The sequence below is a fragment of the Hemicordylus capensis genome, chromosome 3, assembly GCF_027244095.1.
Source record: "Hemicordylus capensis ecotype Gifberg chromosome 3, rHemCap1.1.pri, whole genome shotgun sequence".
Lineage (NCBI taxonomy): Eukaryota > Metazoa > Chordata > Lepidosauria > Squamata > Cordylidae > Hemicordylus > Hemicordylus capensis.
The window spans coordinates 103177820-103198659 of NC_069659.1; the positions used below are offsets into that span (position 1 = coordinate 103177820).

Here is a 20840-nt window from a genome sequence, read left to right on the forward strand (position 1 = left end):
TTAATTGATCATTGTCTGTCATGAATCTCCCTAAGGCTTTTGTTTTTCCTGAAGAGGGATTCAGAGAATATTTCCCTGTTGCCTTGCTGTTTTTATGCTAAATCATTTACATTCTCTCCTTAATATTTGTATTCAGCCATTGTTTATAAGGAGCAGGTTGTGTATTCTGAAATACCTTAAACATGCATTAGAGAGGGAAGGCCCAATTCACCTCTTATGAGACCCAGTGTGAATCAAGAGTGGGTTGCATTACAGAATGTAACGCAATAGCTCCTTACATATACTCCTTTTCTGTAGAATGAACATGATTGGAAGATGGGGTGGAGTTATAGTATCAGGTTCTGCACCAAGCTGACTGATCTCTCTCCCTCTCCCTCTTTCCACATTTGTTCTGCACAAACAGTGTCTCTGTAGGAGGCTGATATCCGCAGCTGGAGAAATGAAATATGGTATGCATAGTACTAATGAATGTGGGAGGATGCTAGGCTATAAAGGAGAAATGCAGCCAAGTAATTGGGAGTGTGTCTGTAATTGGGAGTGTGTAGGCCCAATGAAGAAAGATAACCAGGCACTGCCACCTAATTTTCATTGCCCAAGGCAGGTCTTATATCATATGACTCTGACAAAGAGGTGGAGGAATACCTGCTTTCCTGAGCAAGGTGAGGTGTCCACATAGTCCAAAGTCCACAGGATTTGGGGCCCTTTTTTACAAACTGATCTTGTGCTTAGGGGACATTCCTTGGTTTTGTCATGGCCCCAGTTATCACAGCCCCCACTCACAACATGGCATCAGATAGGACCAGTGCTAGCCCCAGACCCCAATCATGACACCAGACCCGAATCAGATATGTTTAACGCAGTATATATTCTCATAAGAAGCAATGATTATTTCACTTGGGAACATAATAAGGACACAGTACATATCCAGAATACAGATTGCTCTTAACTTTTCTGTCTGGATTTTTCCTCCAATGCCTTAGGTTTATAGTCTATATGAAGGTTCTTATTTGTTCTTTCTTAGCCAGTTCTGAATCTGGAGGAAAGTTTTCTCACTGGAGAAGGTGTGACTGAATCACTATCTCTTAAATTGAGTATAAGGTTGTGTTCTGCTTACCTAGCATCGTGGATAGGGATGCAGTGGCTGATAAAGTGTGAATGGCAACAAGGCAACTGAAATGAAAAATAAAGGGATGCTATAAATGGAACAAGTCATCATAAGACAGAAATCACTGTTGTACTTCAGAGACTATTGGCTTACTGTGGTATGCGTTCTGATGTGTAATAGTCTCATCAAGTACACAACATAGACTGAAAAGAAAATGTATATAACAAGGCTGAGCTGAAATGGCTCCCTTAACTACACCACCCTGTTTGTAGGCTATATGGGGTTTGGCACCGTGAAACAGGGACTAATTAAGGGGTAACTTACTACTACCAACATGTACCCCACTGCTGCTTGGGGCCTTTCCCCCTCTTTTTTTACCCCTAAGACACCAAATTGAGGGCAGGAAGGAAGGACACTCTGCTGTCATTCTGGTTGTGTTTCATGATGATGCCACAAAACTGATGAAAGAGTTAGGATGTCACTTCCTGCCATCACTGGCACCTGAACAGTAACAGGGAATGCAATTGCTGCTACTGTTAGGATCACACAAAAAATGGTGGTGGGAAAATACTGAGTGCATCAGTGTCCATGAAATATTTTCCCATAGTCTCTCTCTTTTAGCCAAAAGAAAGAAAGAAAGAAAGAAAGAAAGAAAGAAAGAAGGAAGGAAGGAAGGAAGGAAGGAAGGAAGGAAGGAAGGAAGAGAAAGGTGTGGATGCATTTATAGCTAAACTTTAATATATACAAATGGAATGAGGTAGAATTGAGAGTACAAATTAAGAAGCTGAGCGCTAAAAGCAACAGGAATACAAAAATAATCTTCGTTGCTGGAGTGCTAATAATAAACTCAACACATATCGTAAACATTTGCTTGCACATTAGAACGGCAGTACTATACTAAAGAATTGCTATTGCTGTAAACCCAAAAGTAAAGCCAAACTGAAGATCATACTTTTTGTTTTGGTGGGAGAACCACCCATAATCCCTGTCCAGCTCTTGAGAAAGCCAGCCTGATTGGTTAATAATGCATAGAAAAATGCTGGTGGTGGACCTGAGGACTGATTTAGATGGATACTTCCTAAATGCAGTGATGTCAACAGCTACATTGTTCTCTACCAAATGAAGAGAACAAAAAGGAACACAAACTCTTGCAACAGAAATGCAAGGTGACAATAAGGGAGGTGAAAAGAGCGTTTGAGGAACATTTAGCTAAAAGCATTAAGGGGAATAACAAAAACTTCTTTAAATACATCAGATGCAGGAAACCTGACAGGGAGGCAGTTGGACCATTAGACAATGAGGTAGTGAAAGGGATTATTAAGGAAGATATGGAGGTTGCAGAGAAGCTAAATGAGTTCTTTGCATCTCATCTGTCTTTACAGCAGAGGATACTGAGCAAATACCTGTTCCTGAACCAGGCTTTTCGGGGATGGAGGGTAAAGAACTGAGTCAGATAGAAGTGACAAGAGAAGATGTTTTAAACTGTCTGGAAAAACTGAAAAATAACAAATCGCCAGGTCTGGATGGCATCCAGCCAAGAGTCCTCAAAGCACTCAAATGTGAAATTGCTGACCTCCTTGCTAAAATATATAACTTATCCTGCAATCAGGCTTTGTACCAGAGGGCTGGAAAGTAGCAAATGTGTCACCAGTTTTCAAAAAGGGATCCAAGGGTGATCTGGGAAATTACAGGCCGGTTAGCTTAACGTCCGTTCAAGGCAAATTGATGGAAAGCATCCTCAAGGATAACATTGTAAAGCACATAGAACAACAGGCCCTGCTGGGAGAGAACCAGCATGGCTCCTGCAAAGGTAAATCTTGCCTCACAAACCTTTTAGAGTTCTTTGAGAGTGTCAGCAAGTGTGTAGATCAAGGTGATCCAGTTGACTAGTATACCTGGACTTCCAAAAAGCTTTCGACAAAGTTCCTCATCAAAGACTCCTGAGAAAATTTAGCAGTCATGGGATAAGGGGACAAGTACATGTGTGGATTGCTAACTGGTTGAAGGACAGGAAACAGAAGGTAGGTATAAACGGAGAGTTTTCACAATGGAGGGAAGAGGTGCGGTCCCCCATGGATCTGTTCTGGGACTGGGGCTTTTAATTTATTCATAAATGATCTAGAAGTTGGGGTAAGCAGCGAGGGGGCCAAATGGTATCATTTGCAGATGATACCAAACACTTCCAGGTAGTAAAATCCAAAACGGATTGTGAGGAGCTCCAAAACGATCTCTCCAAATTGGGTGAATGGGCAACAAAATGGCAAATGTGGTCCAATGTTGCCAAGCTAGCCCAGCATTTTTGCCTTCTGTATTTCCCCATTTCTACCCTAATCAAAGCCTTGAAACTCTAATTATATTTCATCCTTCCCAATACACCAGACTTGCTTAAATTGATACTGTTACAGAACTGCACCCCCATATGAGAATTTGAGCTAATTTCCCTACTTTAACCCAAAAGCATAGGCCAGCCAATTGCTCTTGTGCAGTTCTGCTAACAGGGAAGAGTTCATGTTTTCCCCTAAACCTAATCTGAAAGCTGATTGTGGGAGGACGGGATATGCCTGTCACTAGTGTTGACTTATAAGCTTCTAATAGCCTTGGTCCAAGATGGCTGAAAACTACCTTGTCTGCTCACACATGCAGGACTGTCCTTGGAGAGCCCTGGCAGGGTGTGAAATCTGTGGCAAATCAGCAAGTGTGTGGGGTTTCTGCCAGTTGATTTTAATGGGGATTAAAAGAGCAAAGCCCAGGGTGGTCGCCCTGCTTGCCCTGCCCTAAGGACAGCCTTTGCACATGAACCTATTAATTACTTATAATCTCCCTCTGAGACCTTTCTCTGGGTCCTTCCCACCTTCATAGATTATGCAAGTAGTAACTGGAGGGGAACAGTTTGGTCATGACATCCCCACTCTGAAATTTCCTCTGTTGATAATGGGTACTGGAGACCATATTCCTCAAGTGATGAAAAGAGATCATAGCCTGACTCGCAGGTTAACATGATGAGCAGATTTCAGAGGAAGACATTTCCCAATTCTGTTGGTGGTATTCCTTGCTGGTATATAATATCTTGCTGGTGGTATTCCTTGCTGGTATTATACTTCATAATATAAAAATAAGCCATTGCTGTGAAGAACTAGACTGTTTTGGACATTACAACAAATCCCACTTCACTAGGCAGATACACTTTCTGTAGTCATTCTTTTGATATCTTTTATAACATTCCCCCCAGTGGTGCTGCCTGAGGTGTTTCTTTAAGTGCTGTGATGCTCTGCAGTTTGCTATTAAAGAGAGAGCTCAGTCGGCGTTTTCATGTAACTTGTCCCTCCATCCTGCATAACTGATGAAGTGGTGACAACCGCTAACATAACAGTACCCTGCACCTGTCGCCTCTCTAGCTCACGTCTTCCCATCAAACTTGTCTGCAGGGGAGAAATTAGCTAATCATTGATAGGGCATGTCGTTGAATAAATTCCAAATCGCTGCTAGTGCTTTTTTAAAATAAATAATTCAAAATAAAATGAGAGTTAAAGCAAACACAGCTGCAGCTCATGCTCCATCACCCACCTGCTGATGGTACATCTTAGCTGGCATCTGCTTGTTCAGACTTGTGTGCCCACCACTTCCTCCCCTTCCACCTTCCCACAATGTCAGGGACAATGAAAACACCCCAGCCTTCTCAAGCAGCACAATTTGGCTTTCAACTGGCAGCCTCAGCTGGCACATGCAGGCTTCATACCCTCCCCAAATCATCATGTTGCCTTTCTCTCAACTCAGATTTCTCTGCTGGTACACATCCTTCGCAAAGTACCCGAGGTGACACAGTTTTTGATTTGCTCACTGAGCTATTTTTACAGAAAACATCTAGAAAGAAAAGCAAATGTCTGCCCTGGGTGGCCCAGAGAGTTAGACAGAAGCAGTCTTATAATGAGACTGAGCACTGGCTCGTATAATCCAGTATTATCTGCTTTGACTAATAGCACCTCTCCAAAGTCTCAGGTAGAGGGACCTCCCAACCCTGCTTCCTTAGATATGTTTCCTGGTGATGCCGCAGGTGGAGTCATAGGCATACCATTAATTACACAAAGGGAGATGAATGTCTCCTGGCCCGCAGCCTCTGAGGGCCCCCCAAGGCCAGTCCTTGTCCTCTCTCCTGCAAGAGAGAGCAAAGGCAAGGCAGCTGTCTACCTGCCCAATCTCCCGGTGTTTCCCTGCTCATGCAGCGTGCTTGCAAGAGGGAGCAGAAACTGCTGGAAGGAGGGAGAGAAGCAAACTTCCCCTCAACAAAGCTTCCTCCTCCCCCACAGTAGGCTGAGGCAGCTGAGAATTAATGGATCACTGCTGAGCCCTGTCCTACTCTTGGGGAGGGGAACAGTTTTGTCTGCCTTCTACCATCCAGGCTGTACTTGGAGATGGAAAGGGGTGGGAGACACTACAAGGAAGACAATAAAAAGTAAGCCCCCCCCCACCCCATTTTTGTTTTTTGCAAATTGTGGCACTTGGTCTGCAATTTGCAAACTGTCTTTCTTCAAAGGGGGAAGGGGAAGAGTTTCAGGGGTGTGTGTGGAGGATGCAGCACCCTCGTGGAGATCGGGTCTGTGCTTGTTTCATTTTTTGTACCAGTGTCTGCTCTCTGTGCTTGCAAAACTCCTGAACGCTGCAAATGTCTTGAAAAAACCAAACACAGTAGCAGGAAGGAAGCTGGGGGAGGGGGAAAATGCCTTTCTTCCAAGCACTCCACTCAGCTATGCCGAGGGAAAGGGTGCAAGCCAGGAGAGAGAGGTGCAAGGGACTTCTTGCCTGCTTTTCTGAATGGTGGGTCTTTCCCATTCAGCCCCCAAGTTGCATTAAAACCTCCCCAAAATTCCAAGTTCTCCCTAACCCTCTGCAAAAAAACCCCACTACCTTGTGTGTGTGTGGTGTTATTTTTGTTGTTGGAAGTTAAAGGGTGTTTGCGCTGTCTCTTGTCTCAGACAGTGGAGGACAGACTAGTGAGTCAGAGGGCTAGAGGGTCAAGACATTGGTCATCCCTTCTCTATTGCTCTGACACTATCCCTTTGGAATGTAGATTGCTAATCTTAGGGAGTTCCTTCCTTCCAGCCGCTTCCTTCTTCTCTCCCTTTTCTTCCTGTTCCTTCTACCTTGCAACATGAAAGCCCCTCTCCCTGAACCATGTGCGCAGAGATGCAGAATCCATCAGCATCCAGCTAGCTAGCTAAATTAGAGATCCTAACTCCTCACTTTCTTATCTAGAATGGAGTTCTCTAATAAATAACTTTTATATTGATTTGAAACTATGAACTGGCTCCAAGTTACTTTACTCTCTCTCAGCATACACGCATGCCTAACCAAATTCCACTGTGTTGTGCCTCTGTGCACTCTGCTATAATGAAAAAGGGATTCTCTTACCAGAGAGAATTCCCAATCGCAGTTGTTTAAACATTGGATCCTTTAGAGACAGAGCGGGGAGTAGATAAATAATTATGCAGGATATTAAGTTGCGTGTTGAAATATTTCTGCTAATGCATATCTGCATGAATATGCTCGTTTTATATTATTACATTCTTGTGAGTTCAGTTGCTGTTTGTGCCCTTAAGAACCCATGTGTATGTGGAGGGGGGCATGATGCTTGACTTCCCAGTCAGTGTACATAGGATTGCAGTTTTAGTATAAAAGTATATCAGCACAAAGTCATGTGGTGTGGTTGTATTTTGAAACAAGGGTCAAGGCTTTAAAACTGAGTCACTTGACGACAACCCTACATTGGGAAAACTAAGAAAGAACCACATCCAAGCACTAGTTTGGTCTGCAGGATTGTTTGGATGTTAAATTAATTGCATTGCTCTTTAAGACATGTTATGTTATCATGGAGAACCTCTACTGTGAAAAGCCAATATACTTAAAATGCAGCGTGTAATTTCTACAAGTCGCCTTTCTCATATTTTGCAAATTGTTTTGTTGGGTTTAAGAACAACCCCCCATCATTTGGTCCATATATCTTGGAGTGGATTCAGATGACAGTTTGGATTGTCTGTTAATCTGCTACACTATATTACATGTGCCCTTAATGTTCTGCAGCAGAAACTTGGGGCCAGGAGAAGGAGAGGAAGGCCCATTTTAAAATCTCGTCTCCGAGCCCGCTCCAACCTTGGTATGCCCCTGAATGGAGCCTAGGCTTTTGTGCATGCAAGCAATCTGTAAACCTTGACTTAGAAGTGAGCCCATGTGGCCCACTTCAGACATTATTATCCCCACATGCAATGACTGTGAGGAAAGGGGAGTGGTGGACATTGACTAACTGCACACTTTGTCCTGACACACTCCTTGGCTGTTTCCCCTTTACTTTTAAGTTCCGGTACCAGCATTTGTCTGCATAAAGCCCCTGGTGGCACAGTGGTAAAACTGCCGCCCTGTAACCAGAAGGTTACGAGTTCGATCCTGACCAGGGGCTCAAGGTTGACTCAGCCTTCCATCCTTCTGAGGTCGGTAAAATGAGTACCCAGAATGTTGGGGGGCAATATGCTAAATCATTGTAAACCGCTTAGAGAGCTCCGGCTATAGAACGGTATATAAATGTAAGTGCTATTGCTATTGCTATTGCTAAAGCAGACACTGAATGCAGGGAGAGTGTCCCCCATAACTGAGAACTCTGGGCAGCCAGGATTTTTAATAATGGGGACAGAGATGGTATCAAGAGGACCCAGAGCAATGGGCCCTCAGAGGTCCCCTGCTGGTCCCTGCAGCCATCTCCCTGATTAGCCTTCATGTGGTGGCAGCGGCAAAACACTCTTGGGGCCAACCAAGGTAGTAATGCCCACAGAAAGCAATTTGTTGATGCAACTCTGAGACATGGATCAGGCCCTACATGTGGAGAACTCCCCTTGTTCACACAAGTGCTGAATGCAGGGATATCCAGGGAGTGTGGCCCAGAAATGTATTGGCATGGGGGGCGGGGGGCATGGCTAGCTGGCATGCTCGCATTTCTCCTCTCCGTGTGTTGGTCTTTCATAGAGAACAAATGGTTGAACAGGGCTTGTGTCTCCCATAATTCTAGTTAGGCATTAAAGCACTGTGGGGAAAGCTCGTATGGATATACAACATCATTGAACATCAGAGAATGGTGCTATGAAAAGAGATTGTGAGCATATGGATATTTAGCATCTCAGAGACCAATCTTGCACACCTTGAAAACAAAAGATTTCAAAAATAAGACTGTTTGTGTAATAAATTGTCTAAACAAAAGTAGGCGATTTGTCTAATTTTGAAGCTACTCATGGATAAAAAGAAAAGCATAAATTAGCTGTATATTGGACAGAAAGTTTGAGAACTGCTTTTAAACAGAGAATAAATAGAATCTTCATTCAATCAAGTGTGAATTGTTTGCAGAGGCACAACTTAGATTTTTTTGGACACTCAGACTACTGTTTCTTCTTAACCAAGTATAATTCAACTGAGATAATTGACTGAAATGAGTATAATTCTTAGGAGCAAAAATATAACTTTAGTGGAAGCTTGAAAACTTGGAAATATTATCTGAATGGCTTTTAAAACAGAAATGCTTCAATTACTGCTCTAGAAAATCCTGCCAGTGTTGTGAAGTCAAAGATGACTTTGAAAAGTAAAATATAGATTGCAAAATGCACAGCAGGGCCTTGTGTTTAGATCTGTAGTTTCCAAATGGTAGGCTCAATTTGTAATCATCTGAAAGACCTCTAGCAAAGGCATTCTCTTTCCTGTCTTATCAGAAAGAAAACAAGAACTCATTTCATATCTCGAGGTCCTGACGGCAGTAGCATTCTTTCTTTTCAGCCCAGGAATAATTATCATGTCTTAGATCCTTAACCATTTTTGGCACTAATAGTCTTCTTTGCTATAAGACAAGTACAACAAAAGTGTCCTGGAATGGTACAAAATTAGTGAAAGAAGGGGAGACTTTCCAAAAAAATAATAGAAATTAAGCGTATAGAATAGGCTATATTAAGACTGCTGGAAATAATAGAGCCTTGTTTTCTGAACTTCAGTTTCTTTAACAAGAGAGACCTGTGAACAGATTAAAGAGTGGTATGTGTGAGAAGAGATAAGTTTCTCCTGTTATCTTATTCAACATTTTAGTGAGCAGAACAGTTACTATTTTAATAACAAGAACAGTGGGGGAACAAGAAGCGGACAGGGGAACCTCAGATGGCTGTATCTGGGCCTTCTGATGTTTGTTAATCTCTTTGTGCTAAACAGAAAGGTCCTAGAGGATTACCCCCTAGTCAGTAAGAAGAATAGTTAGTACAGAAGGCCCAGTGAGTGATATTCAATGGCATGATGGGAAGTGCAGCTTTTTTGTCATTAATTGGCTGGATAATGGAACAGAATGGAGCATCAAGTACTGAGACTGCAGGAATTCCTAGGGGGTTGAATAAAACATTGGGAAGTGCTATTCCTTATGATTCAGTCACATTAGTGTCCATACAAAAAGAACTTCTTATAATCAATAACCCTTGCTGCTGGTTATCACATTAGAATAAGCAGAGGTTCATTTCTGCTGTCCCCAAGCTCCCTTTAGATAATGACAAGGGCTGGGGAGCATCTGAACAATGTCTGACCAGATGTGCAGCTTTCCGCTACCAGAAAGTTCCATTCTGGGCCTTTTGTGGAAGTGCAGGCAGCCCCAGTACTATTAAGAATGAGTGGTTGCACAATCAGTGCTACCTCAGTTATCCCCACTGCGGTGAATGGGAATACAGGTGGATCGTGTTATCTGCGTGGGTTAGAATCCGTGCCTACAACCGTGAATAATGAAACCGCGAATAATGAATCATTGTGTCAATGGGAAATTGGTGGTTTGGTTCTAGAGTATCAGGAAATGACCTGAAAAATGCCCCAAACACCAGGAGGTAAACTGGAAAAGGACAGTGCACCACATTGTGCCTTGGCCACCTCTGATAAAATGTGCTCCCAGCCTTCCCCCCAGACCTTGTACCAAATGCATCACAGTAGACACAGTGCAGCAAAATCATGTCAGATTGAAGAATCCTCACCCTGCTGTTGTCATCCAGCACATGGCAGCAGGAATCACAGACCTCATTGGTTTGAAGCTTGATCAGAAAGACATCACAGCAGCAGAGACAGAGCAAGTCCACATCCAAAGGGTTTCCTAAGGTGGCAAAAACTGAAATCAAAGAAGAAGTGGAGTTACCCCACTCCCCTGCTGGAGCTAGCAGCACTCAATTCAGATTCCCCAGATGGCAAAAAGTAAAATCAAAGCAGCAGTAGAGTTACCTCACTCCCCTGCTGGAGTGTGTGTCACGAACAGTTTATATGGTTGTAGCAGACTCTGCAGAGACCTCCTCTTCCTCCTCCCTCGAAACCAGCAAAGGGGCCGGTGTCACTTTCTGGCAATGAGGGCCAATGCCAGTGCTCAGCTGCGGCTGTGGAGGTGCTTGTGGGCTTCGAAAAGTATGTGGTGATGCTGGCCTGCTTTGCCTTGCTTTGCATCACCCTGTAGGCCTCCTTGTATGGCTGCAGAACTACCTTCAGCTGCCACTTAATGTTTATGCTCCACTCCACAGTCTCCAGCTGGAGGATCTCTGAGAGCCCCTGCATGGTGAGGTGCTCGGGGAGCATCTCTTCTTCCTCCGCCTCTTCACCCTCACTCTCAGGAGTCACCTGCAGCATCTCCTCCAGTTCCTCAGATGTTAGCTTCTCTTGGTGTGATTCGAGGAACCACAGAGGGGATGGCTGCAGTGTGTGAAGATGTGAGTGCCCCAGGCTACAACTTCTTCCACACCACGTTCCATCTATGTGGCTTGATCTCCGAGAGGGATGCTGCAATGTTCTCAGTGCTGTCAGCAATTCTGTAGCCCACGGTTTCTTAACCTTGGGCCCCCAGTTGTTGTTGGACTCCACTCCTAGAATCCCCATCCACAAAGGCCATGTCTGGGATTCTGGGAGTTGTAGTCCAACAACATCTGGGGACCCAAGGTTAAGAAACCCTTCTGTAGCCCAAATAGCAATTGCTGATCATCAGTGAAGGATCGCCCTCCATCATATCCATCAGCCTTCTGAAGATGCATCTGATATAACAGGATTTGAAGGTCGCTATCAGACCTTGGTCCATGGGCTGAATTAGAGACGTGGTATTAGGAAGCAAGAAGGCAACCTGCAAGTCCAGGTGCACAAACTGCAGTGCTTCGGGGTGGCCAGGGGCATTGACTAACAGCAGGAAGAATCTGAAGGCCAGGTTCTTTGCTGCGAGGTACCTCTGTACCTCTGAATGAAGCAGTTGTTCACCCAGTCTGTGAACACTGCTGTGGTCACCCATGCTCTCCTGTCTGCCCTCCAGAAGCTGGGAAGCTGGCTCTTGTTCTTCCCCTTGAGGGGGTGAGGGTTCAGGGCTTGGTACAGCAGCATGGGTTTTATGATGCAGTCCCCCATAGCATTCCCACACACTAGAAGAGTCAGGTGGTCCTTCACTGCCTTGAATCCTGAAGTGGTTTTCTCTTGCTTGCTGATAAAGGAACGGGAAGGCATCCGCTTCCAGAACAGGCCTGTTCCATCTGCATTAAGGACCTGCTCTGGCCTGTACCCTCCCAACTCTATCAGCTTCATGAATTCTTCTGGGTACTGTTCGATTACAAGGTTACAAGTTCGATCCTGACCAGGGGCTCAAGGTTGACTCAGCCTTCCATCCTTCCGAGGTCGGTAAAATGAGTACCCAGAATGTTGGGGGGCAATATGCTAAATCATTGTAAACCGCTTAGAGAGCTTCCAGCTATAGAGCGGTATATAAATGTAAGTGCTATTGCTATTGCTATTGCTATTGCTATTGCTGTTGCTATTGCTATTGCTACTGCCCCGCTACCTTGTGGTCCACCGACACCACTTCCTCCAACAGCTTAACATTGTGGAGGCTGTAGCAGCACTTGAACTTTTTGAACCAGCCAATGCTGGCCCAGAATCTGGACCCAGGGCCTTCTGATGTATCTGCCGCTTGACCGCCTTCTCCTGTTAAGCACCTGTACAGCTTTAGCGCCTTCTCTCAGATGACTGGTGTGCTCAATGGAACACCTTTTTGTGTCTGATCTTGGATCCAGACACTGAGTGCTTTCCCCATCCTTTCCATGTGGGGCTCACAGGGAAGGAACACCACCTTCAGACTCTACAAGGTTCCAGAGATGACACTGGCATGGATGCTGTCTTCACACTTTTTAATTGAGCAAACTGTTGATTCATTGATCCCCTAATGATGACCAATGGATGCTGTGCTGCCCCCACAAGCTAGCATGTACAGCTGCATGATTTCCCCCCCTCAAGAGCAACACCTTGTACAACCTTTTGCCACCTCGGCAGAGCCCTCCGCTGTGCGCCTGCTCACCTTGGCTGTGGATTAAGAAAAAAGTGGAACTTTTCAGTATAGTACATGTACAGTGCAGCACTACTGTGCACAAACGCACACACAAACACACACACATGATAAATGTGCAGAACAGTTTTTTTAAAATACTGTACAGTATCATACTACTGCACACTGCATGCAACAGCAACAAATTATATGGCAAATGTTCAGCAATTAATTTGCAGGATGGACACAGGGAACAGGACGGTATCGCAGTGCTGTGCAGCAAATTGTTTCTCTTGTAGAAAATCAGAGAATCAAATAAAAATGATTTTTTAAAAAATCCATTAAAAATTCCTTTTAAAAAATTAATACTGTGCTGTACTGCATAGAAAAGTTTTAAAAATAAATAAAAACCAAGAAAAATATACTGTATAGAAACCAGTGGTGCATTGTACGGCAAGAGTTCATTAATTAATCACAGTAATATACTGTACAAAAATAATCTCTTGAAAGTTGTTTCCTAAAAATAATACAATAATGAAATTACAGTATAATAAACTAAATAAAGAATTACTGAACTGTTCTGTACATTGATTTGCAACATGCAGATGTGCACCTAGGTAATTTGAAGCTTGGACCTAAAGGGCTTTGGAGGCCCCCTCCTCCCCAGCAAATTAAGCATCATCATACTCTGCCAGGAGACCACACCACCCAGGACAGACTAAAGAGGATTTGGGGGGCCCCAGGGGCTGTGGAGACCCTGGACTTTGGCCCCGAAGTCCAGGGGTAAGAGCGCCTCTTGCAGCATGCATTGTATACCGTACTGTATGTTGGTATCTTACCAGATCCAAGCAGTGCTCCAGAAGGTTCCCTCGAGAGGCCAAATACAGTAGTAGTGGAAAGGCGCACATTGGCCTGATAAGGCCTAGTAAGCCTCCAAAGCTAGCACAAACTGGGAGTGGCTCCTAAAAGCTCCCAAAGGCTCCCAGAAGAGACCAAGCCTCCACAGTGTGCTGCAAAATGCTGAAGAAAAAAATCCAAAAACTAGAAAGAACACTCCAAAAACTCTCAAAAATCACCCTCTCAACAATCCTCCAACCTTCTCCAGATTCCTCTCTCAACCCCCAGAGCACAAGCAGTAAGAACATGCCCAGATATGGGCATCTGAGAAAACTGTGGATAAGTGAGTCATGAAACCGTGAATGGTGAGGTAGGACATAGCTTTTGAGCCGCAGATACATGAGATAGCGGTCTCAATTGCCATGGTCGGGGAATTGCGATTTTTAGGAACCGCAGATACATGAAACATGCAACCGCAAATAGTGAGGTTGGTCACAATTTTTAACTGCAGATACGTGAATCCACGAATAACGAAACCGTGGATAATGAGGTCCACCTGTATTGTGGTAGCACTTCTTATGCAATCACTTGTTCTTAACAGTGTTGGGACGTTCTAGCGATGGAGTGCTGTGCATCATGGGATGATGATATAAATGTTGTTGCTCATTTAAATAGAGACAGAGTATGACTTGGCTATGAGCATCCAGAAAGCAATGGCATTTCCTTAAAGAAAACAAGGGATTGTAGGAGCAATTGTGTATGAAATGGACATTTGGAGAGGGCTGCAACTTATAGGTGTTTACATACTAATGCTAGAAACCTCCAAACCCGGGTGGGGAAGTGCTTAATACAGGTAAGGCTGAGCTGTAGTTTATTTAGGTTTGATTTTCAAGCTGAAAGGTGTCATTTTGGGGAGCACATTTTCTGTGAAAATACAGTGCTCCCTGGGAAAAAGCTGCCTTAGACTGAGACATTGCACTATGTGGTCAGTGTAGCTCAGCACTGTCTGTATCTGTATACTGACTGGAAGCAACTCCTCAGTGTTTCAGACAGAGGTCCTGCCAACTTGGAGATGCCAGAGAATGAACCTCGGACCCTCAGCATTCAGAGCTCCACTGGGCTACAGCCCCTCCCCAAAGTGCTAGCCAGGACAAGGGAAAGGATGCCACTGGGCTCCATGTCCAGCTTCAGCCTGCCTGCCTTATAGTGGCTATTTCCAGCAATTATGAACAAAGAGATTAGCAACACCCCACCCCACCCCATTTCAGCTCAGCCTCGGTGAAAAGAGAATAGAGATGTTGTGGATGTATCAGAAATATGATGACAGGAGAGAATCATTGAGATATGGTTATTCTGGGATATAAAATATAGGACAGGGGAGTGTTACTCAGCAGGGGTGGAGTAGAGCTGCGATTAATCACCAAGGGACTCAGTGCTGCTATTGAATCAATGATGCTAATTTTAATTTAGTCAGATTATATAAACTTGTTGGAGATTTTATTGTGCAATTTCTGTTATTAAAATGTATGAGCATTAGTTATTGATGTGGGGAGCAGGTTGATGTGGTGGAAACATAACAAAATCTGGGAGCTTGTGACCAGGTGAGAGATCCAATGAGAAAAGAGTAAACAACTATGATCATAGAAAGGATATTAAAATAATTGTATTTGATTGTTCAGGGTCCTCAGATTTTGCTGGAAGTCTGGACATGCTTGGGCTATGGGCCTCTTTAACTACCTCTCTCACCACCTCCCCTGGCTGCCTGTTCGACGCCAAACCAGTCCGCCTGAACCAGGCTTGGTTCAGTTCGATTGTGGACTGAACAGCCCCAAGTTCACTTTGTGAATGAGCCACCGAACTGGCCTGGTTTGAGACAAACTGGTTTGGCATCAAACGGTTTGTGCACACCCCTAACTTGGAGAGCATTCAGAACCACATTGATAAAAACTCAGATAGAATGTCTACCACGGATTAGGAAAGGTACAAACAAGTTCAAGAGGAGGCCAGAATGATTAACTGCTAACTGGGCAAAGAGGCACCTTTTACCGTGGTGATTCTCTTTATTTAGCAGGGGGGGAGTAACTGGCCCTATCCACCCCCAGCATAGTACTTCCAGTGACTGTTGCTGGTGTGTGTTTTGTGTTTCTTTTTAGAATGTGAGCCCTTTGGGGACAGGGAGCCATCTTATCTGTTATTTCTCTTTGTAAACTGCCCTGAGCCATTTTTGGAAGGGTGGTATAGAAATTGAATTATTATTATTATTATTATTATTATTATTATTATTATTATTATTAATGAAGAAAGTCAAAGAAGCAATAAATGACATGGAGCATCCCTTTAAAATTGGGAGATTTCGTAACTAGGGATAAGGACAGGTTCTCGTTAGAATGCCAGAGCTGGCTGGCAGGTGGCACTGTTAGAAATACAGAAGGTCCCTGCTTGGCATGTATACAGATGTAAGATTGTGCTAAGAAGCATGGAAGCCTGCAACAACATGTGAACTGGGAATAAGATCATGCTTGGAAGTTGCACGCACAAAAGCTTTGTATCTCCCTCACTTTTTTGCCATACTGAAAGACTTTCGGTTTTTGTTTATATTTGCATTTAGTGTCTTTCATGGCATATTGCAAAACCCTATCATACTGTAAACATTTATTTGTTTGTTTTAAACAAAATAGATCAGGATATATTGGCTGGAGTTTACACATTTGTGTGTGTGTGTGTGTGTCCAGCAGGGACCTTCTTATGAGATCACCTGGCATTCTGTGTGTGTGTGTGTGTGTGTGTGTGTGTGTGTGTGTGTGTGTCCCCACCATCAACTTCGCAATGCTTTGACCAATAAGACCCAAATTGGGTACAGTTCTAGTGACACATAGGGACACCTCAACAGTGTAGTTTGTGGTGATGTCATCCACCCCAATTCAAGATGGTGGATGTGTAAATGTTTGAGGCACAAGTTTGATATCATCCAGTTACATTCAAGATGGCGGACGCATAAACGTTTGATGCACAAGTGGTCTAACTTGTGAACTGCCTAACTGAGTTGGACCAAATTTAGTCCAGTTGTAAAGGTAAAGTGTGCCATCAAGTCGATTTCAACTCCTGGCGCCCACAGAGCCCTGTGGTTTTCTTTGGTATAATACAGGAGGGGTTTAACATTGCCTCCTCCTGCACAGTATGAGATAATGCCTTTCAGCATCTTCCTATATTGCTGCTGCATGATATAGTACCAGCAGGGATTCAAACTGGCAACCTTCTGCTTGTTAGCCAAGCATTACCCTGCTGAGCCACTTAAGGTGGCTAGTCCAGTTGTAGCGAGAGTGAAAGGAAGGTAGGCAGATTAGTTCTTACCAGAACTACGAATATGTCCTAATCCAACAGTAGTTGCATACAACTAGTCACATAGAAGAATTGATGGTTCTAGATAAGGGATTCCTAACCTGTGGTACTCTGGATGTGGCTGAACTACAACTTCCATCACCCTCAGCTACAATTTATTGTAACTGGGGATGATGGGAGTTGTAGTTCAGCCACAGCCAGAGTACCACAGGTTGGGAACCCCTGATCTAGACACATATACCCATTCATGTTAAAAACAAACAGTGCATCTAGCCACTTTAAGAAGGATGAAAATAGCCATTGATTTGAAGATGGGGATGTGCATTCAAATCTGGGTCTCTCTTTTTGGATCAGGGGAAACTATTTTCTCTCAGCTCATCTTTGTGAATTGCTGAGGTTTCATAAACAGCTGTCGGCATATCATTTGGGAAACAAGTTAGTATAACTGACAAGTAATTATTTCATCATATGGAGGAAGCTCCCATCTTTGATTACAAATATAGCACCCCAAATATATACTTTGAGCTCTTCTAATTATGTTTTATAGCTATCCTGGATTCTGTCCAGTTGTGCTTTTCTTTTAATAGCTCCAGGAGCATCCCGTAATAAACATTAAAAGAAATTGCAGAATTATTAGCTACTACTTTCCACAAGCTGTACTGATTAAATTCCTGTGCTCTCATTTTCATAACAAAGCCTGTGACAGAAAATAGTACACTCTGAATCTTCCCTTGATGGTGATTAAGATAAGGACAGAAAATCACATGAATGAAACCCATTCCTCCATCGCATCTTTGTTACTGCATGGTTGACTTCATCTTTTGATGTTGTTCATTCTGCAGGAGTTAAGAGATACAAGTTGCACAGGTGATATTGACATGCTTTATCTTTGGCAAAACATGGGGTTCCTTCTATCCCTAGCTACTGCTTTTGTAAATATCCTTGCAAAAAGGTAGTAGTTGTCCTGATCTGCCAGTTCCTTCTGCCTTCCCTCCCCGAACTCTCAACCATGATTTTGTGCTGGTATACTAAGCTGGCCATGAAGCAATGCAAGTGCAACCACATTGTGCCTACTTTGCTAAGCAGGGTCTGCCCTGGTTGCATTTGACTGGGGGACATGTGAGAGATTAGTGGATTGGGCCACTCTGGGAAAAGCACCTGTATGCTTGCATGCAGAAGGTTCCAAGTTCCCTCCCTGGCATCTCCAAGATAGGTCTGAGAGAGACTCCTGCCCATGACCTTGGAGAAGCCACTGCCAGTCTGTGTAGACAATACTGAGCTAGATGGACCAATGGTCTGACTAGTTCCTATATGTATTTGCTGACACAGTGCTTCATAAGAGCAGACCTTACATGACATGTGGATGACTTTTTAAAAATAAAAACAAGTTCTTCCTACTCCGGGAGACGACAGAATTCTCAATAGTAAATGATTTGCTTTGTAAGCAACAATAAGTTCAAGTGAATAACATAAACCTTTACAGAAAACTACAGATGACATATAATTGAGCTTTCCCCACTGATAGTGGGTGTCTTTGTAGAGGTTTTTTTTTTAAATGTATGCTTTTCTGAGAGTGTGAGGACTAAACTTCCTGAGACTTGTTGGCCTCATCCTTTCCTCCATCAATAGCTCCTTCTTATCTGGGAGGATGAGTACCTCCAATGCCAGTTTTTATGTGACAGATGAGGCTTTAGACTGTCACCTAGTGGACTTCATTAAATAAATTGCCCCTAAATTGGGCAAGAGGCACCTTTTTCTAGTAGTGGTTCCCTTACATGCAGGAGGGGAACAGCAATTGTCCCTATTCAATCCAGTTGAGCATCCTTCCAGTGGCTATTGCTGGGATTTCCATTCCTTTCAGACTGTAAGCCTCTTGGGGCACAACATATTCTATTTTCTTTTGCTATGTTAACTGCTTTGAGGACTTTTGGGGGAGTTGAAGAGCAATATATAAATGCTAGCTGGATTGGGCACAGAGCATCTGCACCTTTAGTTCTCCCCCACCCACCTGCTGCCACCATTTTCTTTCCCTGTCCACCCACCCGACTAGTGCCACCATTTTCTTCCCCACCTGCTGCTGCCACAGTTTTCTTCACCCACCTACCCGCCACTGCCATCTTCTCCACCCCCACCACCGTTTTGTTTCCCACCTTGCCCGCAAGCTTTTCCTCTCCTACTGCTGGCAGCTCGCTCGTGAACTCTCATGAAAGCTACCATGCATGGGATTAATGACAGGTATGCTATCTATCTATCTATCTATCTATCTATCTATCTATCTATCTATTCTTAATAATAATTAATAATAAAGTTGTTTTTACCTGCCTTTGGAATGTATCTTGTTACTCTCAATCTCTGTTAATTTGAGCAGAGTGCCTTGAAATGTGTAGGTGAGCACATTCAGTTGATTATGGTGTTCATGATGGAAGATAAATATGTTCAACTAAATATTTAAGGCTAGGATTAAATGCTATAACATAAAATTATTTTCACAGTTTTTTCAAAGATCAACTTAGAGGATTATACTAGAGAAAAGAGACCCATTTCCTTTGATTTGGATTTTTGAATTCTCTGAAGTAAGCATAGTCTATGACTTTGTATTTTAAAAATTTCTACATATATTACGTCCTAGGATCATGAATTCAGGGTCCAGTAGAGCTTGACTGATGGATCGATGGATGGATTGACAGATTTGGCATTATACTCCACTTCCTCACCACATGCCTCAAGACAGCTTATTTATAAACTTTCTGTTTCTAATTTATATTTCTATACATTATTTCCCCCTGATCAAAGTAATGTAATAATAAAGCAGAAAAAAAATCTATTATATAATTTTTGGATTAATCTAAAATGTGCTTAACTTTAATTATTCTTGCACCATGCCTCTGCAACACTCCTTGCAGCACTCCTGATGTGAACACCCAACTGCCATCACTCAGCAGCTCACAGCTGCCACACCAGGCTCCTCCCACTCTGTCCATGGATAGCGAAAAAGCCTACATTCCTGTGTGGAAGTGGGTAAGGTGAACACTTTCAGGCTATAGAACTGAGTAGGGATGTGCAGAACATTCCAATCTTGGGATGTGCCGAACATTCCAATCTTGGGATGTTCCACCATAAAATGGGCCATTTCAAGTGTTCCAAGCTTGGAACAGAACACTCTTCAAATGAAGGGCTTGTTTCGAGCTCAGAACAGAATGAACCCATTCTGATTCTGAATGTTCCAAGTGTTCTGGTCTCTGCACACAGGTGGCAGCCATTTTGGGTAGTCAGCACCACCATGCAAATGGCTGCCACCTGTCTGCAGAGGCCAGAAGAGTGCCATTTTGAAGTCCAAAATGGCGCTCAAAACGTTCTGACTCGGAACGGGGTCATTCTGTCAGAACAACTGGCTTGAGCAGTTGTTCAAACAGGATAATCCAGGCCATTTGCGTTCAGTTCCAAACTCAGAATGGAACACAAGTAGCATCCCATACACATCCCTAGAACTGAGGCAACAGACTATCTAACCGCCATCATTCAGTAACTCACCTGTGATACCTGGTTCCTCCCTCTCTGCCCTAAGTGAAATTACTTGTAGTCCTAGGAGAAAGGGAGTAGGGAGTGTTTAGCCAAACAATGAACCAACCAATTCCAAGGGGTCTGAAGAGTGTGATGGGATGGAAGTGACGGAAAGAACCACAAAGAGCAAACAAGATTTGCTTGGTTTGGGAGAAAGGACATGCTATCATATGTAGGAATAGGAAGGAGGAACTTTGGAAGGCCTTAAAAAAATCTTCTCATACAGAAACAACCACCCTGCTCTAAAGAAGCTAAAAGCTTTATGAGACTCACGCATAATAATGTGCATGATATTTCTCCTTTATTTTATATTCAGGAAAATGCATCTTTATCATGGTCAGGATATTTTAAATGCTTGCAAATATATACCAAAGCAGATTTTATTGACCAAGGAATCAGATGGTCAGAGCATGGTCAGAGCAAAAAGTTTTTAATCAGAGAAGGATTTTAATCAGTGAAGGTCAGCATAAAATCTGCCTCAGCATTACAAAGAAAAAGAGCAGAGAAAAGAGTTATAGGCCTGTCTTCATGTTTCAGTGTTCCTTAGGGCACTCAGAGTGAATGATCTCCATTGATATCAGTTAGGATTTATAGATGACATGGCCAGGGAAACTTAGTCAACTGTATATTTTTGATAGCTCCTTTACAAGTCTGCCTTCGGAGGTGCAA

General features: G+C 43.4%; 1 long non-coding RNA gene across 1 annotated transcript in view; it reads left to right on the forward strand.

Moving 5' to 3' along the window:
• LOC128351122 (uncharacterized) overlaps window positions 1-19384 on the forward strand; it is a 42310-nt gene extending 22926 nt beyond the window's left edge. The window contains exon 3 of the long non-coding RNA XR_008319597.1: window positions 19240-19384. This is a non-coding gene — a long non-coding RNA (uncharacterized LOC128351122). The remainder of the gene's footprint in view (window positions 1-19239) is intronic.
• Window positions 19385-20840: the final 1456 nt, after the last annotated feature.